The sequence below is a fragment of the Amaranthus tricolor genome, chromosome 3 (genome assembly GCF_026212465.1).
Source record: "Amaranthus tricolor cultivar Red isolate AtriRed21 chromosome 3, ASM2621246v1, whole genome shotgun sequence".
NCBI classification, from domain to species: Eukaryota; Viridiplantae; Streptophyta; class Magnoliopsida; order Caryophyllales; family Amaranthaceae; genus Amaranthus; species Amaranthus tricolor.
In genome coordinates this window covers 21,808,565-21,827,672 of record NC_080049.1, presented here as the reverse complement: position 1 = coordinate 21,827,672, position 19,108 = coordinate 21,808,565, and positions in this window count along the sequence as shown.

Sequence of the window (19,108 nt, the reverse complement as noted above, 5' to 3'; positions counted from 1 at the left end):
AGAATTTTTTTTCTTATATTAAATCAAAAAAAAAGGGAAAATAATTACTTATTTTCTAATAAATGTAGAACTAATTAAGTTGGATGAAGATTTTGAATTTAAATTATTGATAAACTTTTTTTAGTTTTTTAATTTTCTCTTAAAATATACTTTTTCCGTGGCAAGATCAAAACATGTGCTAAATTTCAAATTTAGGTATCATAATTTATAACACAATCCCACAAAAGTTATTTACCCGTGACCTATAAGTCTTTATTTGCCACGATAAATATTTACCTGTGACATAATTGGTGGCACAAATTTTTTTGTCATGATAAATATTTACCTGTGACATAAATTTTGATACAAGTTTTTGTTTGCCACAAAAAACTTTCTCGTGGCATGATTTGTGGTGCAAGTGCTTTTTTGCCACGATATTAATTTACCCGTGGCACAAGTGTTTATTTGCCACGGTATATATTTACCTCTGGCATAATTTTTGGCACAAGTGCATCTTTGCCACAATATATATTTACCCGTGGCAAAAAATTTGGTATGATTGTGATATTGTCTTGAAACCTATTTTTCCCATGGCAAGATCAAAACTTGTCGCAGATTTTGAATTCTGTGGGATAATTAGTGGCAGAAGTGACGATTTGTAGTAGTGAATGTAAATTTTAAAGTAAATAATTTTAATTGTGAGTTTTTAAAAATCATAAAAGTTGGTATTTAAAAAAATATATATTGAGACAAATTTATCAACATCCTACATGATATTTATTATTTCATATAGATCGATAAGAAATCATAAGTAAAATTTGACACTAAAATTCATAAATTCTATTTGATAATCACACAATGTTATAAAAGAGTTGGAAAATTCCAAGTGTCATGCTATTAGAGCTTTGAAAAATGGAATAATCATATTGGTTTCTTGTTGATTACATGATAAATTAATTTAGGAAATGATAATAATTAAATAAGTATAAGTTTACATTGGGTATCAATTATTAACATATTTAAAAAAGTTATGTTAAATTATATAATACAATGTTATAAAAGAGTTGGAAAATTTTAAGTGTCGTGCTATTAGAGCTTTGACAAATGGATTAATCTTATTGGTTTCTTATTGATTACATGACAAATTAATTTAGGACATATTAATAATTTAAATAATTATAAGTTTACAATGGGTTTAATTTATTAACATATTTAAAAAAAATATGTTAAATTAGGTAGATAATAGTGTGATGTGATATTCAAACACTTGATTAAAATATTATTATTTTTAAAATTTGAAAAATATTAAAAGACAATAAAAAGAATTTCATTTTTAAATAAATGAAAACAATATTCACATTCAAAATTTTAACATTTAATTTTTGAAAGAAATACAAATCATACATAATTTAATAAAAAAGATTGAAAAATGATAAAAGAATTGGAAATTTCCAAGTGTCTCACTATTAGAGCTTTGACAAATGGAATAATCTTATTGTTTCTTATAGATTATATGAAAAATTAATTTAGGAAATAATTATAAGTTTACAATGGGTATAAGTTATTAACATATTTAAATGCTATGTTAAATTAGGTAAATAAGAATGTGACATTCAAACTCTTTATTAAAATAATAATATTTTTAAAATTTGAAAATATTAAAAGATAATAAAAAGAAATTTTTTTTTGTTAAATAAATGAAAAAAAAACATTTACATTCAAAATTTCAGCAATTAATTTCAGAAAAAAATACAAATCATACAATTTAATAAAAAGATTGAAAAACGATAAGTACTATTATTTAAAGAGTCTGGCCAAATGAATTAATGTAATAGGTTAGAATTAATTACGTGAGTCATGTTTTTAATAATAAATAATTTTTATAAAACTAACAATGGAACATTCAAATCAAGTTATTTATACTAGCGATTCTTAATACAATTTATATTAATGAACATGTAACTAACTAATATATTTTTAAGATGTATAAAGAATTCTTTATAGAGACGTTCAGTAAAATGTATAAATGTAGCATGCATATTGTATTCACTTAGTGCCATGTATTGTATTAATTTATCAAAATAACATATAGTGCAATGCATTCGATATTAAGTATATACATATTTATTGTTTAATTATGTTTATTCAATATTCACACATGAATAATCAATTATATTAGCATTCTTATTTTATTTCTCCATACGTTAAGTGAATTTTAAAAAACTAAAAAACTAAAAATATTTGTAAATATAAATTACATAGCATTAACCATCAAATTAACAGAAATTCGTGCAATAAACGGGCACATATACTAGTAACGTATATAAACAAAGTAACATATATAAACAAAGGGAGTAGATATTGCATATTTGTATTCATATTGTGTGTTTGTATACAAAAATTGACAGGTTTTGTATTATGTTTGCCTTGAAAATAACAAGGTGGTGTGGATCCCAATTTGTTGCAACAAAGATAGTATTACTCATAGAAAAAGACTCGATAGTGTCGCGCCTTTAAGAGTGTATGTAAGCTCCTCCAATGACATTGAATGACAATATTATAAGTTGGTCTGATTTTTATTCCATTTTGAACACTACATAACACAATCTCTGGTACAATAGCCCCATCAACAATTTTCTAAAGTGGGGTATTTTGAAAATTGCTATTAAAGTTGAAAATATGAACTTTAAAAGAATAGTCAGAGATTCGAGAGTCAGATTTGTCCATTTGTAAAACTTATTGATGTTATATATTTTTTCAATAATATGCACACAAAAAGAGTTGTATCTTGTCTCAGTGATGGAAATTAAACGTGGTTCGTTTCCTATTAGTCTCCTCCCCAGCCTATCATGTAACTAAAAACAACAACAACAACAATAATAATAATAATAATAATAATAATAATAATACTAATATAATAATAATAATAATAATAATAATAATAATAATAATAATAAATAATAATAATAATAATAATAATAATAATAATATTTTTGCGAAGTACCTCTGGTTTGGTTGCCAACTCTTCAAAATCTGATGTGTACTTTGCAGGTATCCCTACTTCTATGGAACAGTATATTGTGGATTCTTGTAATATTCCTATAACAACCCAGAATTTCCGACCCCTTAAAGAAACCAAAACCGTAAAGGACGGGAGGAAATTCGGGTGTTACATAAAAGAAAAGGAAAAGAATATGGATAAATTTTAATTATTAACTTTAAAAAGGTGAGTGGAAATTTCGGCAGCATCTGCCTTAAAACTGTGCACCTTTGTAGAAAAACAAAAAGTTATTTAAAAGCTAATAAAGTAAAGGCACCAATAGCCTATCAAAACTATGTCACGGCGGTATGATTCGTCACCGGCTTCTCAAATCAACATGCCAAACATGGATCGTGGTTCCAGTGTCGACGTTTGCGTTTTAAAAAGATTTAACTCCTTAAAACCAAACAGAGTTATAAACTACGCAGCGGAAAATACAAATATACGAGGGAGGACACAAGGCCTCATAACAAAACATATACAACCCAAGTTTACAAAAGATAACAAGAGCTACAAAATCAAAAGATAGCAGTATGACACAGGTTATGCTTCGCCCTCATCACTCTCCCCAAATGCAATGCAATGCAAAAGAAGCTCCAGTACCTGCTACGCATGTCTATGATCCTCCTGCTGCTCGACATTCGACCAAAGGCCAATGTGTCATAGCAGGACAATCATAGAAAGTCATCAACAATCAAACATAAACACAAACACGTACACGTCAGTAACTAGCATCAAATATATTAAGGCCAACTACTAGATAGCATTATACCATAAAACAACATAAGATGATTTCATAAAACGCAAGCACAGATAGTAACCGTTTATTGGACACTTATACTTCTTAATTTCATTACGTGCTTTTCAACCCGAACCATGTGTTCTTGGGTAGAATGCAGGTCTTCACGCTCCTCTTTCCAAACATAAACTCTTGCAAAACACGTATAGTATCAACTCGACCAAGGCATTAACAGAATACCTAACACATGACCTTATAGAGCTTGTCTATCTTAAGGTAAGGGTGATCATAGTCTGTAATACCCTTGAGGTAACTTAACTTAGGCACACTTCTCGCTAGCATAAACTATTCTATCAATAAGTAGATGTTCTATTAATGAGTAAATATTCTATCAAAGAGTAAACGTTCTATCAATGTGTAAGCTTTCTATCATTAAATAACTTTCGATCAATGAATAAACTTTCTATCACTGAATAACTTTATATCAATGGATCTTTTCTCTACTTCCTGGCATAGTGACACGGCCAAGGGCGTTATCGGCCACCCGGCGCCCATAGCAAAGTATGTGCTCATGCCCCCTCCAGCTGACCCTCTCGGGTCCTACCTTCGGGAAAAACTAACACACTGGGATACTAAACCATTGAAGAGGCCACCATATTGGGGTTTGCAAGGCCCGCATGATAACACCTCGGTCAAGGGGCGTTATTGGCCACCTGGCGCCCAATGACCCAAGCATGCTCATACCCCCCTTACGGTGGTCCTGTCGAACCTCACCTAGGGAACTAATAAATCAACCGGACTTACCAGTTGAGTCACGCCAGCTAATCATAATCTAATACTTTATCAGATGGGAATAACTTCCACTTTCGACTAATAATGAGCGCCCAGGGATAGCAGCACGCCAAAACGCACTGAGCCACTCATCAAAATATGAAATTCACCTTTAAAGGAGTCATTCTAACTCCAAGTAAGGCATAATCCAATTCTTAAATAGATAAGGGGTAGTTCTCGCCTTCTATTAACACTCTCATTCCCTAAACTATTCTAAGCGCAAGGATTTCATAGTCGATAGCTCTTCATGTAAAGTGTACTCACTAGTATCTCATAGTTTCAATGCAATGTATATTATCACAATAAACAATTTAAAGTCACAAGATCACCCAACTAAGGCTCTACTTTCCTCTTACGAAATGGGCACCTATATAAGTTGAGTATAACTAATAAGTTCCCTTAACTACTTTGCCATACCAAACTAAATACCAAAGTAACCGCTATCACCCATTCAATCATAAGTTTCCGATTACTCTAGTACGCACACAACTCATTCAATACAAGTCAAAATCATTAACTCAACGCAGCATAAGTCTTTCCATCAATTTAAAGTATAAGTATGTGTGAATCGTTTCTTTTCATTAACTAATTTTGAGCATATCGGCTGGCGTTACCCAAAAAACTAACTAATCACAACGAAATCTTACAATTTCAATATAATATTAATATAACGATAATGCAAATCTTAGATTTATCGTATCGGGATATCATTTGTTTCATTCTCCAAAGCTATTAAGAACTATAGTCAAAACAACACGACAAATAACTTTAGCAACCATCGACGATAAGTTGACATTATGTTCATAGCCTTACTAATGACTTCAATAACAACCTAATAAGGGTACTTGTAATTCGCAATAATCAAACCACAACAATTAGCAACTATTATTTTCAATTTAACAACCAAAATCACTTCCATAATCAGCTACAATCATCACCATTACTAATTATCACAACAACAATCAATCGACTAAGTTTCAAAACAACTTTTAAGATTATTTAATCAATCATCGCACCACCCAAAATATAGCATAAAACACACATCATTAGTGATTTCATTTCTTAATTCAAACCCTAGTCATTTCGTGTTCAAAGATAACATATTTAATTAGTACCCATACTAAGATTCAAAGAAACTAATACAAAACCAACACATCACCATAATTTCAAATCACACTTCAAACCCTAAATCATAAACATGTTCAATTCATCAATTAAATTCTTACCCCCAAAAAGATTCAATGAAATTAACACAAAACCAACATCAAACTCAATACACTTATTAAAACTCCAATTAAAACTAGAAAATTAATTAGAGCAAATAGAAGAGGTAGCTTACAATGTTAAAACTAGCAAACATGGTGAAGAGGGTAACTGTAGTGGTGGATGGAGTCACAGCTCAAGGCTGCTGCTGTCACAGCCACTAATTGCTGGCCACAGGGTGTGAAGCGGTTGCTGGTGGTGGAAGAGTGGACGGTTGTTCACTGTGGTGTGGCTGCCGGTTAGGAAAAACACAGCGCAGCGCTACTGTGGTGAGGGTCGAGATCAAGGGCCAGGAATTGGGGAATCTTGCAGGGAGTGCCGTGAAACTGGCTGACAGTCACAAGGGGCGGCACACAGCCAGCCCAGGTGGCACAGTAGAGGGAGAAGGGAAGAAAGGAGGGAAAGAAGGAAGGAAGAAAGAAAGGTAAGGGAGGCGTGATTCTTTGTGAGTGAGGGAAGGAGTACTCACAACCCTAACCCATCCTTTTATATTATTTATACACGTATTTCTTTATTTATTTACCTAGGTTCATTTTCTTACGAGGCCCAACTAAAAAAAAACTCACCTTCGTGTGCTCACACATTTTAAATAAAATAATTATTTTGATTCGAATCTCTTTATTTAGAATTCGTAATTGTATTTTTAATATAAATATATGTTAATATTTAAATTCGTATATGAAAGGAATTTATTAAAACTACTTCAAAATTAATTTAATATAATTATAAAATACCCAAAAGTCATTAAAATATTAATTAATGACGTCAGAATATCTCGGGGTTTTACATTTCCTTTAGGTTCTATGCCTTTTCGTTATTTGGGGGTTTCGTCTTCCAAACGTCTTTCTGTGGTTGAGTGTGAACGTCTTGCTGTGAGAATGACTTCTAAGTTTAGATCTTGGCAAGCCCGAAATCTCTCTTATGCAACTAGGCTACAACTTGTTTCTACTGTTTTGATGAATACTACAAACTTTTGGTGTCAAATCTTTGTGTTGCCTAAGAAGGTGCTAAAGCAGGTGAATGCAATCTGTAAAGCATATCTCTAGCATGGGAAAGTTGATTCTAATGTTTCTGGAAATATGAAATAGGTTAGGGTTTGTACTCTAGAGAAGTTGGGTTTATTCGCAAGTTGGAAGTTTGGAATCTGGTTACTGTGGGTAAGCTTGTGTGGTATATATCTTCTATGAGTGATTCCATGTGGGTTAGATGGGTGCATGGTGTTTATACAAAGGGTGAAAATTGGAGGGTCTTTAATGCTCCAATAACTTCAAGTTGGGCTTTTAAGAAGATATGCACGGTTAAAGATAGGCTTGGTCAGTGGGGCATAATGGATCTTACTCCATCAAAGAAGTCTATCATGAGCTTTTAGGGGTTGGGCAGCCAGTTGATTGGGCGAGTTTTGTATGGAATAGAAGTTCTAATCCTAAAGCTAGATTTATATTATGGCTAGCTTTGAATGAGAGATTGAAGTCTAGGGACAAGTTGGTTGCATTAGGGCTCATCTCTACTGACGTTTGTCCATTATGTGGTTTGATATCAGAATCTAGTACTCATCTTTTCTTTGCTTGTATCTATAGCCTTCAATGTCTTTGAGACATTTTGACATAGTTGTATATTAGGATTGTTAGTGATTTCCTTGCTGATTTTGCATCTCGGATGTGGAAGTGTGTTACAGGTAAGAGGAAGATTGCTACTATTGCACTATGCAGTCGTACGTATGAGATTTGGTGTGCTCAAAATGATTCTGTTTGGAATTTCAAAGTTCCTATGGTAAATAGGGTTACTCGTCAGGTGAAACTTGCGGTTAAAAGTAGAGTTTTGCATATTCCAATGAAAATCGTTAATATACAACGCCCTTGGATTAGGAATCTTTTTGATTTTGAGTAAATAGCTTATATTGTATAGTTATTTATTTTGTCTGTTTCTGGAGTTCTGTTTCCCCTTATGCAAATTAGGGAGATGATTCTCTTGTTAGTAGTACTATTTGTACTGTTTTAGTTTGGATTAATGAAATTTTTTTTTTCAAAAATAATAATAATAATAATAATAATAATAATAATAATAATAAGATAAAATATGGGTACATGTTAGAAAGACAATTATATATATAGAGATAAGTTGTACCACGTACATCTACAACTAGCTAGTTATTCAACTTTCTTCTCTATATAAACTTGCTAGAATAAGCAAATTAATCAATATACTCCTATCAAATTATATCGCAACAATATTTTTCAACCAATTAAATTTGTAGATGGGCATACCAACATTGAAGCATTTGATTATCGTTTCCATCCTCATCTTCCTATGTATAATCTCTGCTCCATGTATAGGTATTTTTATTTTTATTTTCATTTTTGGCGCGTAATATATATTTTTAATGTTTTTCTCATTTTTACTCTTGTTTTATGATTAAAGATTCTTAATTTAGGGAAAAAGTGTTCGATAAAAAAAATTTTACATAAAACAATATCTTTTAGAATAATACAAATTAAAAATAATCTTCCTCTATCTTATTAATTGACATAATATTACTATGTTGGGAAAGGAAAGAAGGAATACTTATGAAATGGAGCAGAGGAAAAATATTTTAACCAAGAAATGAAATATTCCAATTAAGTTTTTTTTTTCGAAAAAATTCTTGTCTAGATAAAGAATAATATAGATAATAAATTATCAAAAGCAAAATAGTTAGAAAAAATAACGGTCGTTAGCTAGGTGTCGGTGTCTATCAAACATGACTTGCTAACCAACCCGTTTATGTAGACAAATATTACTACACTTGAACATGTCATAGCCATTAATTTCAAGTCAATCAAACCCTATAATGATCTGTTCAGTAAACAAATTAAGCAAAAATAGGTAGGTACTTGTGCCAAGTACGAAATATAAATCAAAATCTTCTTAATTTTAATATGTATATCTAATAGAGTAATAGTTATTATCTTCATCCTTTTTTAAAAAAAAAAGTTTCAATCAATTTTTTTTAATGTTTTTCTCATTTAAAATATTTCATTCAAGAAAAGAAAATTTTTTATAAGCTTTTTGAGAGATATATAATAAAATAAAATTATTCATGTGAATAATGTGATATCATGTAAGATTCGTCTTAATTATAATTTTTTTACCATGCACCTTTTTGTAATTTGTTATAATGAATAATTAGAGATATTAAAACTTAAAAATTACTTTGAAAACTAAGCTAAAAGTAATAAAAAGAAAAGAAGAACAATGTAACATTGTATATTAACAAAATCACATTACTTTATTATGGTTAAAAAATGTAATAATTATTAATTTTTCTACAATAATTTCAAGTTTTGATTTATCATAAATAACTCTAATTTTAGGGCCACTTAATCGAGAATATTGATGACCGATTTTTGTTGTTTAATTGCTAAAAAGGAAAAATAAAAAATAAATTCAAAAATATTAGTTAAAATAAAAAAAATTCCTTTATTTCTCTTTTTAATTTTTGGTGTTTTAGTTATAGGAAAAATCACCTAGAATAATCCAACCTATTCGTGATTTTCATATAATAATCCCACCTATTAATTAACCACGAATAATCCCAACTTTAAGGGGTATTTGCCTAGAGTAAACTTGAATAATCGATGACCTGCTATAGTAAATAATTCACCAAAAAAAATAAACTGAAAATTAATTTTAAATTATATAAAAATTTTGATATTTTATATAAAAAATTCTAAATAATAAAAAAAAATTGAGTATTTTTTTGACATTTTATTTTAATTTATCTTTTTTTAAAAAAATAAAACTTGCTATAGCAAGTCATCCGATCAGCGAGTTTACTCTAGGAAAATACCCCTCAAAGTTTGGATTATTCATGGTTAATCAATAGGTGGGATTATTGTGGGAAAATCACGAATAGATTGTATTATTCTAGGTAATTTTTCCTTATTTATATATTACTTTTGATTTTACTGTTATAGTTTTTTTATGCAAAATGACTTGCTTCATAGGTTAGAGGTTACTACCTTGGTGCATTCCTAAAAAAATACCCTCAATAGATAAAATTATTCATGATTAATTAGAAGTTGAGATTATTGTAAAAGATTTAGTAGAAGGTTGGATTATTTTGAATAATTTTTTCTGATTTAAACTAAAAAATTTAACAAACAAATAATATATGTCTAGTTGTTATCATAGTGGTTAAAGGGTTTTTTTTTTCAGACTGATTCTCACAACCTATCAAAAGGATCAATTCCATTTTCCTTCTTTCTTGTAGAAAATTCCTCAACCTTACCCTTAAATCGAAATAGCAGTATAGAATATATAATAAACATTAGTATCTTTAAGGCCATGCCTGAATTGGGAGAACTAATTAAGGGGAAAAAATTCTCACTTAAAAATTATGGATCAGATTAAGTGCCTTGATTTGAAGAAAAATTTTAAGGAAATAAATTTCTCCATATTTGGGGTTAATATTTACAATGATCGTGACTTCAGCTATATAGAATTTTGTTATATCTTTTTTATAATGATCGTGACTTTTTCAAAATAAAACTTTTTTAATTAAAATTGTTATATATTTGATCGATTATTACTCTGTTGCAGATGTCGTATGACATTTTTATTAATGAATTTTTAAGCTTCTTTAAAAAAAATATGAAAACACCCCTTCCAAGGGAAATATTTGAGGGATACACCCCTTAAAACTAGGGGTGTTCAAAACCGGATACCGGGTCGACCCGGTTCCGAAAAACCGGGTACCCGGTTTTCCGGATACTTAAAATTTTGTTCTGGATCCGACCCGGTTTAAACCAGGTCGGAAACCGGATACCCGGTTTTTTAAAAAAATAGTTTTTTTTTTTTTCCTTTTTTCTTTAACAGTTTTTCTCCTTTCTTCCTTATTTCTTTTCTCCTCTTTCTTTTAAAAAAATTACTCAGAACTATTTCTTTTCTCCTCTTTTCCCATTTTCTCGATGTTCTTCAATCTCTACTCTCTCTCTCCTCTGATTTTTCTCCGTTCGCCTCCATAGCCACAATTTAAGCCGACCTTCAGGTTTTTCCTTTGTTTCATCTCATCAATGGCGGAAAATCCAGATTCTTCTTCGACTCCTTCGTTGGCGATGATTTCTTCTAGACCAGCTCTAACGAGAGAAGATTGTTGGAGCGAGGATGCTACTTCTACTCTCATCGAAGCATGGGAACAACGCTATATCGAGCTTAACCGTGGAAATCTGCATCAAAAACAATGGCAGGAGGATGTTAAGTGTAAGAATCAGATCGATACTTCGAAGAAGAAATACACGATTGAGAAAGCTAGAGTTTTGGATTCTAATGGTAGTTATAAGAGTCCTTGGCCTTTTTTATTCCTTTAGATCAACTTATTGGATATACTATGCCGTTAAAGAAGCTATGTCATTGGATCTACTGCTTGAAGAAGAAGATGGAACTGAAATCTAGATCTAGATCTAGATTTCAGAAATTGATTTTGAGTTCAATTTTTAGGGTTTTTGATTTTGATTGGATTGTGATTTGGGGGAAAATGAGTGAAGATGAAAATTGAAGAAGATGATGGTATGAAGAAAAATGAAGAAGAAGAACTAAAGCACTCAAGCAAGAATGAAGTTGAAATCAGTGAATGACGGGATAGGCGAGAAGAAGAAGGGTTTTTACTTTTTTACAAAAAATTATTTTAAAAAAAATAATTACAAACCGGATACCGGGTACCCGGTTTTCCAAAATTCGCGATCCGTATCCGACCCGAATACCCGGTTTTAAAATCGGGTACCCGACCCGAAATATCCGAATTTGGAAAACCGGGTAATTTACCCGGTTTTAAAAATCGGAAAGCGGGTTTTTCGGATCCGGATATTTTTGAGCACCCCTACTTAAAACCTCAAAATAAGAAAATAAAAAAAATCAAAATTAGAACCACAAGAAACTAGATTCGAAAAGTTTTAGATCAAAGACAAATTAAAAAGAAATCAAGTTGGGTGATTTTTATGGTGGTGGTCATGGTTTGGATTTGGTGTGAAGAATGAGATGAATATAGATAGAAACAGTGAAGGAGGATATACCAAACCACTTTGTGATTTATTATCCCTTAAATTATTTAATCGTGATACTCCAGATTTAGTTTGAAAAAGGATTGATAGAATACTCATATTATTAAGGTGTATTTTCTATTTATGGGAGTCCATTTACTAAGAACTCTACAGTTAAGCGTGCTTGGTGCGCGGTAATCACATGAGAAGTTTTTCCTGGTGCGTTCGAGTGATGCCAAAGTACGCTAAAAAGACTTGTATTGGTCTGTAGGGCTAGTCTACAGTCTCCATGAGTAGTCATCAGCGGTCCGAAGGGCTGAAGTGTTACATTACTACCTTAAAATATCCTCCAACATTTTTTTTCTAGATTATTTATACTCCCACATACAATAAGTAAGATCCAAACAATGCCTAAGGGTTTATTGTGCGACAGCGGAAGCAAAGACAATCAAAAACAATAGCGGAAGCAATAAAGATTCAAACAAACTATAAAGAAAATCACACCGAGAAATTAACGTGCTTTACTATCAACGTGATAGCTACATCTACCGGCACCGAGAATAAACTTTTCACTATAAATTTGGAGATTACAAGATGAGTGAGAAGCCATAACAATGGCTCTCCAAGCTTTTTCTCTCTTAGTTTTTCTCACTTTGTGTTGCATTGCATGCCCTAAATCTAATTACATGGGGCCTTTATATAGTATATATCATAATAAAAAGAAATTACGATTAAGAAAATACAAAATAAACCGTCAAAACTATGAGTAACCGGCCAAAAACGTGCATAAACCAACTTCCCGCAAAAATTGCAGTGCTCAGCGCCCCGCCTAGATCCACGCGTCCCGCGCAAGCGCAACCCGCGTAGAACTCCACGGCACGCGCCCAACATTTTGCCCAAGACAGAAGCTTCTAGCTCCGCTATAATATCCGAGATATTTAAAAAAATAATAATAAATAATAAAAATAAAATAAAATTAAAACAGGAAAATAATTATTAATAATGTAAAATTTAGAAAATTTAAATAAATAATAATTTTGTTAAAAAAATTATACGTTTAACACTAAAAAAAATAAACAAATTAAGTTAAAATAAAATAAATAAATAAAATAAAATAAGAAAAAAAACCCTAAAGATTTAGGAGTAGTTTTAATATAAAAAAAAATTCAATTTGAAAAACACATTTACACGGTTACCTAAAAAAAAAATTCAAAATCCTCCATTTCCTAAAATAACTCCTCATTTAACTTCATTATTCTTTCCACTCTTTAATCTAATTCTAACCAATATTATTTCTCTATTATAAATTAAGCAATTTACTCTCTAAATTATTACACCGTATTAATTTTCTTTCTTCTCCTTTTATTCGTTTTCTCTCATTAACCATTTTTTTTCTTTCTTTACACCTATTATCAATTTCTTTTTCTCCTTTATAGTATTTTATTTGTAATCTTTAGCCATTATTTATCTGCAATTACAAACAAAAATTATACATCAAATATCAAATTCGTAGACGAAGACTACTAGGAACGTGCATTTATAATCTAGGCTCGTTTCACAAGGTAATTCTCAATGTCCATCCAATTAGGGTTATCTCGTTAGTATTATGTGCTAAGTGATAATTAATGTGTTTAAAGGGGAAACGAGATTTTGTATGATTTTATACTTTTTATATTTTATTCTCAATAAGATATCTACTACTAATTTGTTACATAGTTAATTTACAATATTATTATTTTGATGAAAGTTATATTATTATTATTTTAATAATGATTTTAAAATGCGGTTGAATTGGAAAGGGAAATATATGTATGCTATTAATTGTTGTTGTCACCGATCGATGTTAAAATGGTGGTTTGTTAAATGAGATTTCAGTTGGATATTCTTGAGATATATTTTTCTTGGTAAAATTTATGATCCTAAAATATAATAAGTAATGTATGTTTGATTATATGTTTGTGTGCTCGCGACTAATTATAAAAATCTATTAAATCATGTAAAGTGTAACACGAGGGAAATGAAGCTCTTATATTTGTTGTGATCCAAGTATAAGAGTGATGAACAGGATGCCCTGTTTGGTTAGTATATCTGTCGACAGGTTATTATTTCTACTACTTGATATGGTGTTTGGTCTTCCTTCTATTTGTTGCGATCCAAGTAGGAGGGGTGTACACACTAAGGTTACCTAAGACTACTCTACTGGCCTTGATGAATTATTTGGGGTGACGACCTCTTAATGAAGTAGGTATAGGGGTAAAGTCTTAGCCTACTGGCGTTCTCGTTCCCTCAAATTAAAAATTGATTATGTGTTTGTCATTATTAAATATCAAATTAATAAATTGGTTTATGTGATATTATATATATTGTTTTCACAAATTGTTTTTTTTAAAACTCAACTATATATTATTTTCTAAAATTATTTTCAATTTGATTATATTTTATTTTCTTAAATCATTTTCAAACTAAACTGTTTTACGGGAGGTAGTTGGAATTACTCAATTTCCTGATTTTGAGAGTTTTCCTCTTGTTTTTCTTGCATTCTTATTTTGTAGGTTATTGATCGCGTGGGGTTTCATGGAGTGAAGTTCACCGAGAAATTAGTATTTCTCAGTTAAAATTTCACTTCCAGTTGTAAAAATTATTTAGTTGTTCAATTGTACAATTTAATATTATATATTTGTTTAGCTTTATATTTATTCCTTATCAGAAATAGATGTGGCGATAATACTTCTATGATTAGGATTTGGTTTATGTTTTCTTTTAAAATGTTTTTTTTATAAATTGGACCTAATTATGAGAGTGTTACATCCGCGCCCTGCGTAATACTGCGCATCCACGCCCCGCATAGATCTCCGCACCCTGCGCATCTAGTCTTTTTTGACCCACACTTAATTCATCTTAGATCGATCTTAAACTCGGTTCGAGTCACAAAATCCCAACAAGGTTAATAAAGGGATGATTGATATATTATGTTCATAAGAAAACATATGAGCAATCGGTACGGTGTAGTAGTACTATTTTATAGGATAAAATATAGAACATTGTTAAAATAATTGATTGTTATAAAGTAATGAAGAAAGTGCAAGCATTTTATAAATTTTAAATTTGTTAAAATACCTAATAATTAAAACTATAGATGTCTTTATGAGTTAAAATAAATTTTCAATGATTAAATCTATTCTAGATGATCTATTAATTCCATTAGAGAGATTAATTTTTTATGAATAAATGTATTCTAAATGGTTTATGGCCTTAATTGCAGCTACTACAACTTAAACACCATCCTGTATATTAAAAAATATCTTTAATAAGAGTTTTTTGAAAATAGTACCAAATAAGCGATTTAATTTACTGTCATACAATAAAATTCATATTTATAATTGTAAATTTTTCTAATTCAATTCATATATATTAACAAACTAAATGATCTGTGCAATGCACTGAAATATATTTTTGAATTTCATAGACATCATTGCAACATGAAACGTATCTATGAACTTTTTTTTTTAATTTAGATTACTTTATGCAAGAAATATGTCTTAATTTTATACTCCATGTATTTTTTTTGTTCTTTATAATATTGATGAAAATTTTTTTACTGATTTTTTTTTTTTTTTTTGTGTTCATTTATTTTACTAATCCTATAGATGGAAGTAGGAAAGGCGCAATGAGTAAAGGATTTGAAAGGAACAATGGTGACAATGTCTCTCACAGAGCTTATAATGAAGGTGATCTAGTGATGATGGATTACTCCCCCGTCAAAGAGAGGCCTCCAATTCATCATTGACACAAAATACATTTAGCTTTGTCTCATTTATTTCGCAATATAATTTTATTTATAAAGTAGAAATTACATTTTTTGTATAAATGTAGCAAAATAATGATATGATAGAAAAATATTACACTAATACATAGAAATATACTCAAACTAATAATCATCATTATCATACATTATAATAATTCATCAGCACTTTATGTCATGTGTCTCGATTACAATGCATTTTATAAGTTATGTCAAGTGTCACACTTACAATGCAATTTTAATGAAATGCAAATTATCAATGAAGAGTTTTATTTTAAGTGTTTGTAATTGTAATATAACAATTGATGATATAATAAACTCCACAAATTCATACTAATATTAATATATGAATATTAATCTACTCCACAAATTCATGTAAGACTAATTAATATAAGGTAATTATTTTATAATGCCTCCCATTCATATTCTCAAATTATGAAGGGTATTAATATTAGAATATGATTTTTTTTGTTACGAAAGAACAAAGTAAAATGTATGAAGGGGTGGGATGAAATTATTGAGCAATATTGAAGAAGTTGTTTACTTTGAGATTGTTTATTAAATTAAAAATAACTAGTATAATACTCGTGCAATGCACAAAAATATTTAAATTTTTATATATATAGTAATTTAACTATTTGATAATTTTTTCTTTGCATAATTATTAATTATTCAGATAAGAAATAATTATCTCATTTATTTTAATTTGGAGTGTTTATGGAATAGGAATTCATTTTATTCCTCCCTATATTTTCAGCAAGAATTTTTCAATTATTTGAGTAAATTTCGAATTTTAATTAAAATGTCATACTTAAGACTGAATATATATATATATATATATATATATATATATATATATATATATATATATATATATATATATATATATATATATATATATATATATATATATATATATATATATATATATATATATATATATATATATATATATATATATATATATATATATATATATATATATATATATATATATATATATATATATATATATATATATCCTATATTTGCATATTTGCATATTTTGATGAAGTATTTTGATTTTGAGTAATTAAGACATGTTTTTAAATAATAACTTTAGTTAGAGTTATATGTAACCTAATTAAGAAGGCAACAATTATTACTTTAATTGTGATAAAATACGAAAAGAATTATATCAAGTTGTACTAGAGAATTAAGAATGCTACTAAATAAGGAATAATTATCTCTAAATTTTAATTTGGAGTATTTATGGTATAGGAATAAAATCATCATTTTAATGATCCTCCATATTTTTCAGCAACAATATTTCAATTATTTGTGTAAATTTCGAATTTTAATTTAAATGTCATACTTAGACAGAATGTAGATTAATATTTACTTTGTATTTGCATATTTGCATATTTGCATATTTTAAAGTATTTTGATTTTGATTAATTAAGGCATGTTTTTAAAATTCTGCATTTTATTACTGTTATATTTCACTTAATTAAGAAAGCAACAATTATTACTTTCATTGTGATAAAATATGTAAAAAAAATTATATCAAACTATAAGACTTAAATTTATATTTTAAAATTCAGTCTTTTAGTATTTTTAGTTTTTAAGAATAATCGATCATAGTATTTATGTAAGGACAAAATTTCGTGTATAAAAGGTAACGCAAATAACAAACCATGCAATTATTATTATTAAATTAAATACATTTCATATTTGAACAAAATTGCCATTGTAAATAAACGTATTACAATTAGCTTGAACACTATAAAACTATTATATTATGCAAAATATTAAATATGACTTCCAAAATTCTTAGTTTTTTTCTCCTATCAAAAAATTAATATTAAATAATTAAAATCATCTCTACTAATATACTAAAAGTGAAACCAAATAAATTTTTGGTGACATGTATCAAGCTACGGTTAAACATTTTTCCACCTAATTGAATTGAGCATAATAGTCAAGTATATCATTAGATTATTATAGGAAATAATCAAGAATTATAAAAGTAATAATATATGTTAATAAAGTAAATAATATAAAAGAAATGATATTAATTAAAAAGATAAATAACATAAAAGAAATAATATCAGTTTTTAAGATAATGGAAAGAATACTAAATGCTTGAAATAATATCAAAATATATTAAATCTTATTAATAAGGAATAATAAGACTTAACATATTTTAATTTAACTTATTAACTATTTTAAACTTTGTCTTAGGATAGTTATATAGGAGTAGATCGTTGGAAATAGTTAGATAATCATCTTATGAAATATTATTAAACAATTAAATATTATTAGGAAATTAATTTAAGAGGACATATAATTATGTATAAATTATAAGATAACCATCATATGAAATATTATTAGACAATTAAAGAAAGAAATGATATATATATGATATATATTTTCCAAAAAAATTAGACAGTTAAATATTATTGGAAAATTAATTTAAGAGGACATATAATTATGTATAAATTATAAGATAATCATTTTACGAAATATTATTAGATAATTAAAGAAATGGATGATATATGTGATGTATATATTGTTAATTCAGAATCAAAACAAATAAGCCAAAAAAAAAAGTATTAGCAATCTAAAGTAGAAATTGTAAGCAATTAATCATAAGAAATTGCACGCGTGTAATCTTTTCTTTATCGATAAAAAATAATAGTATCATATACAGTTCACTATCAATCAATTTTTATGGAATATTATCAATCAACAGCTATAATGAATTAAACGATATAGTCTAATATTCAAAAGTTTTGAAACATGCAAATAATAGTTTTCATAACAAATAATAGTATTTTACAAAAATCGCTATATCATAATTTTAGAATAACTGTGAATATTTACCATAAATTTAACCTGTGATATTTACCATAAATTATTTTATAATAAAATTAATATTTTTAAATCTACAATTTTTCTCAAATCTAATTTAGATTCCACTGATTGGATTATTTTATCAAATAAATTAATACTTAATTATTAATATCTTTTATAACCTTTAAAATTTAAAATGTAGATATATAGATTATAATAGATAGTGTACCTTATAACTAAGAACATTAAAATATACAACTAAAATCTTCTTTTTAATATTGGACACATGATACTCACCAACTCATTAAGATAAAAAAAAATTATAAAATAAACTGTTTTAGTTTACTTAATTCACATGGTAAAATTATTGAAGAAAACTCTTAAAATGATGTTTTAATTTCTTTTTTTATGTTAGATATAATTTTATTTATTTTATTTTTTCACCTAACAAATAAGATACCAATTAGTTTTTAAATAATAAAATATTTTGTATAATTTTATTTTCCGTGCTTGGCACGAGTTTCAAGCAAGTAAGATACATAAAACAAAATATAATAATATTTATCATAAAAATCAATATTATAAAAATAATTTGTGGGGATAAT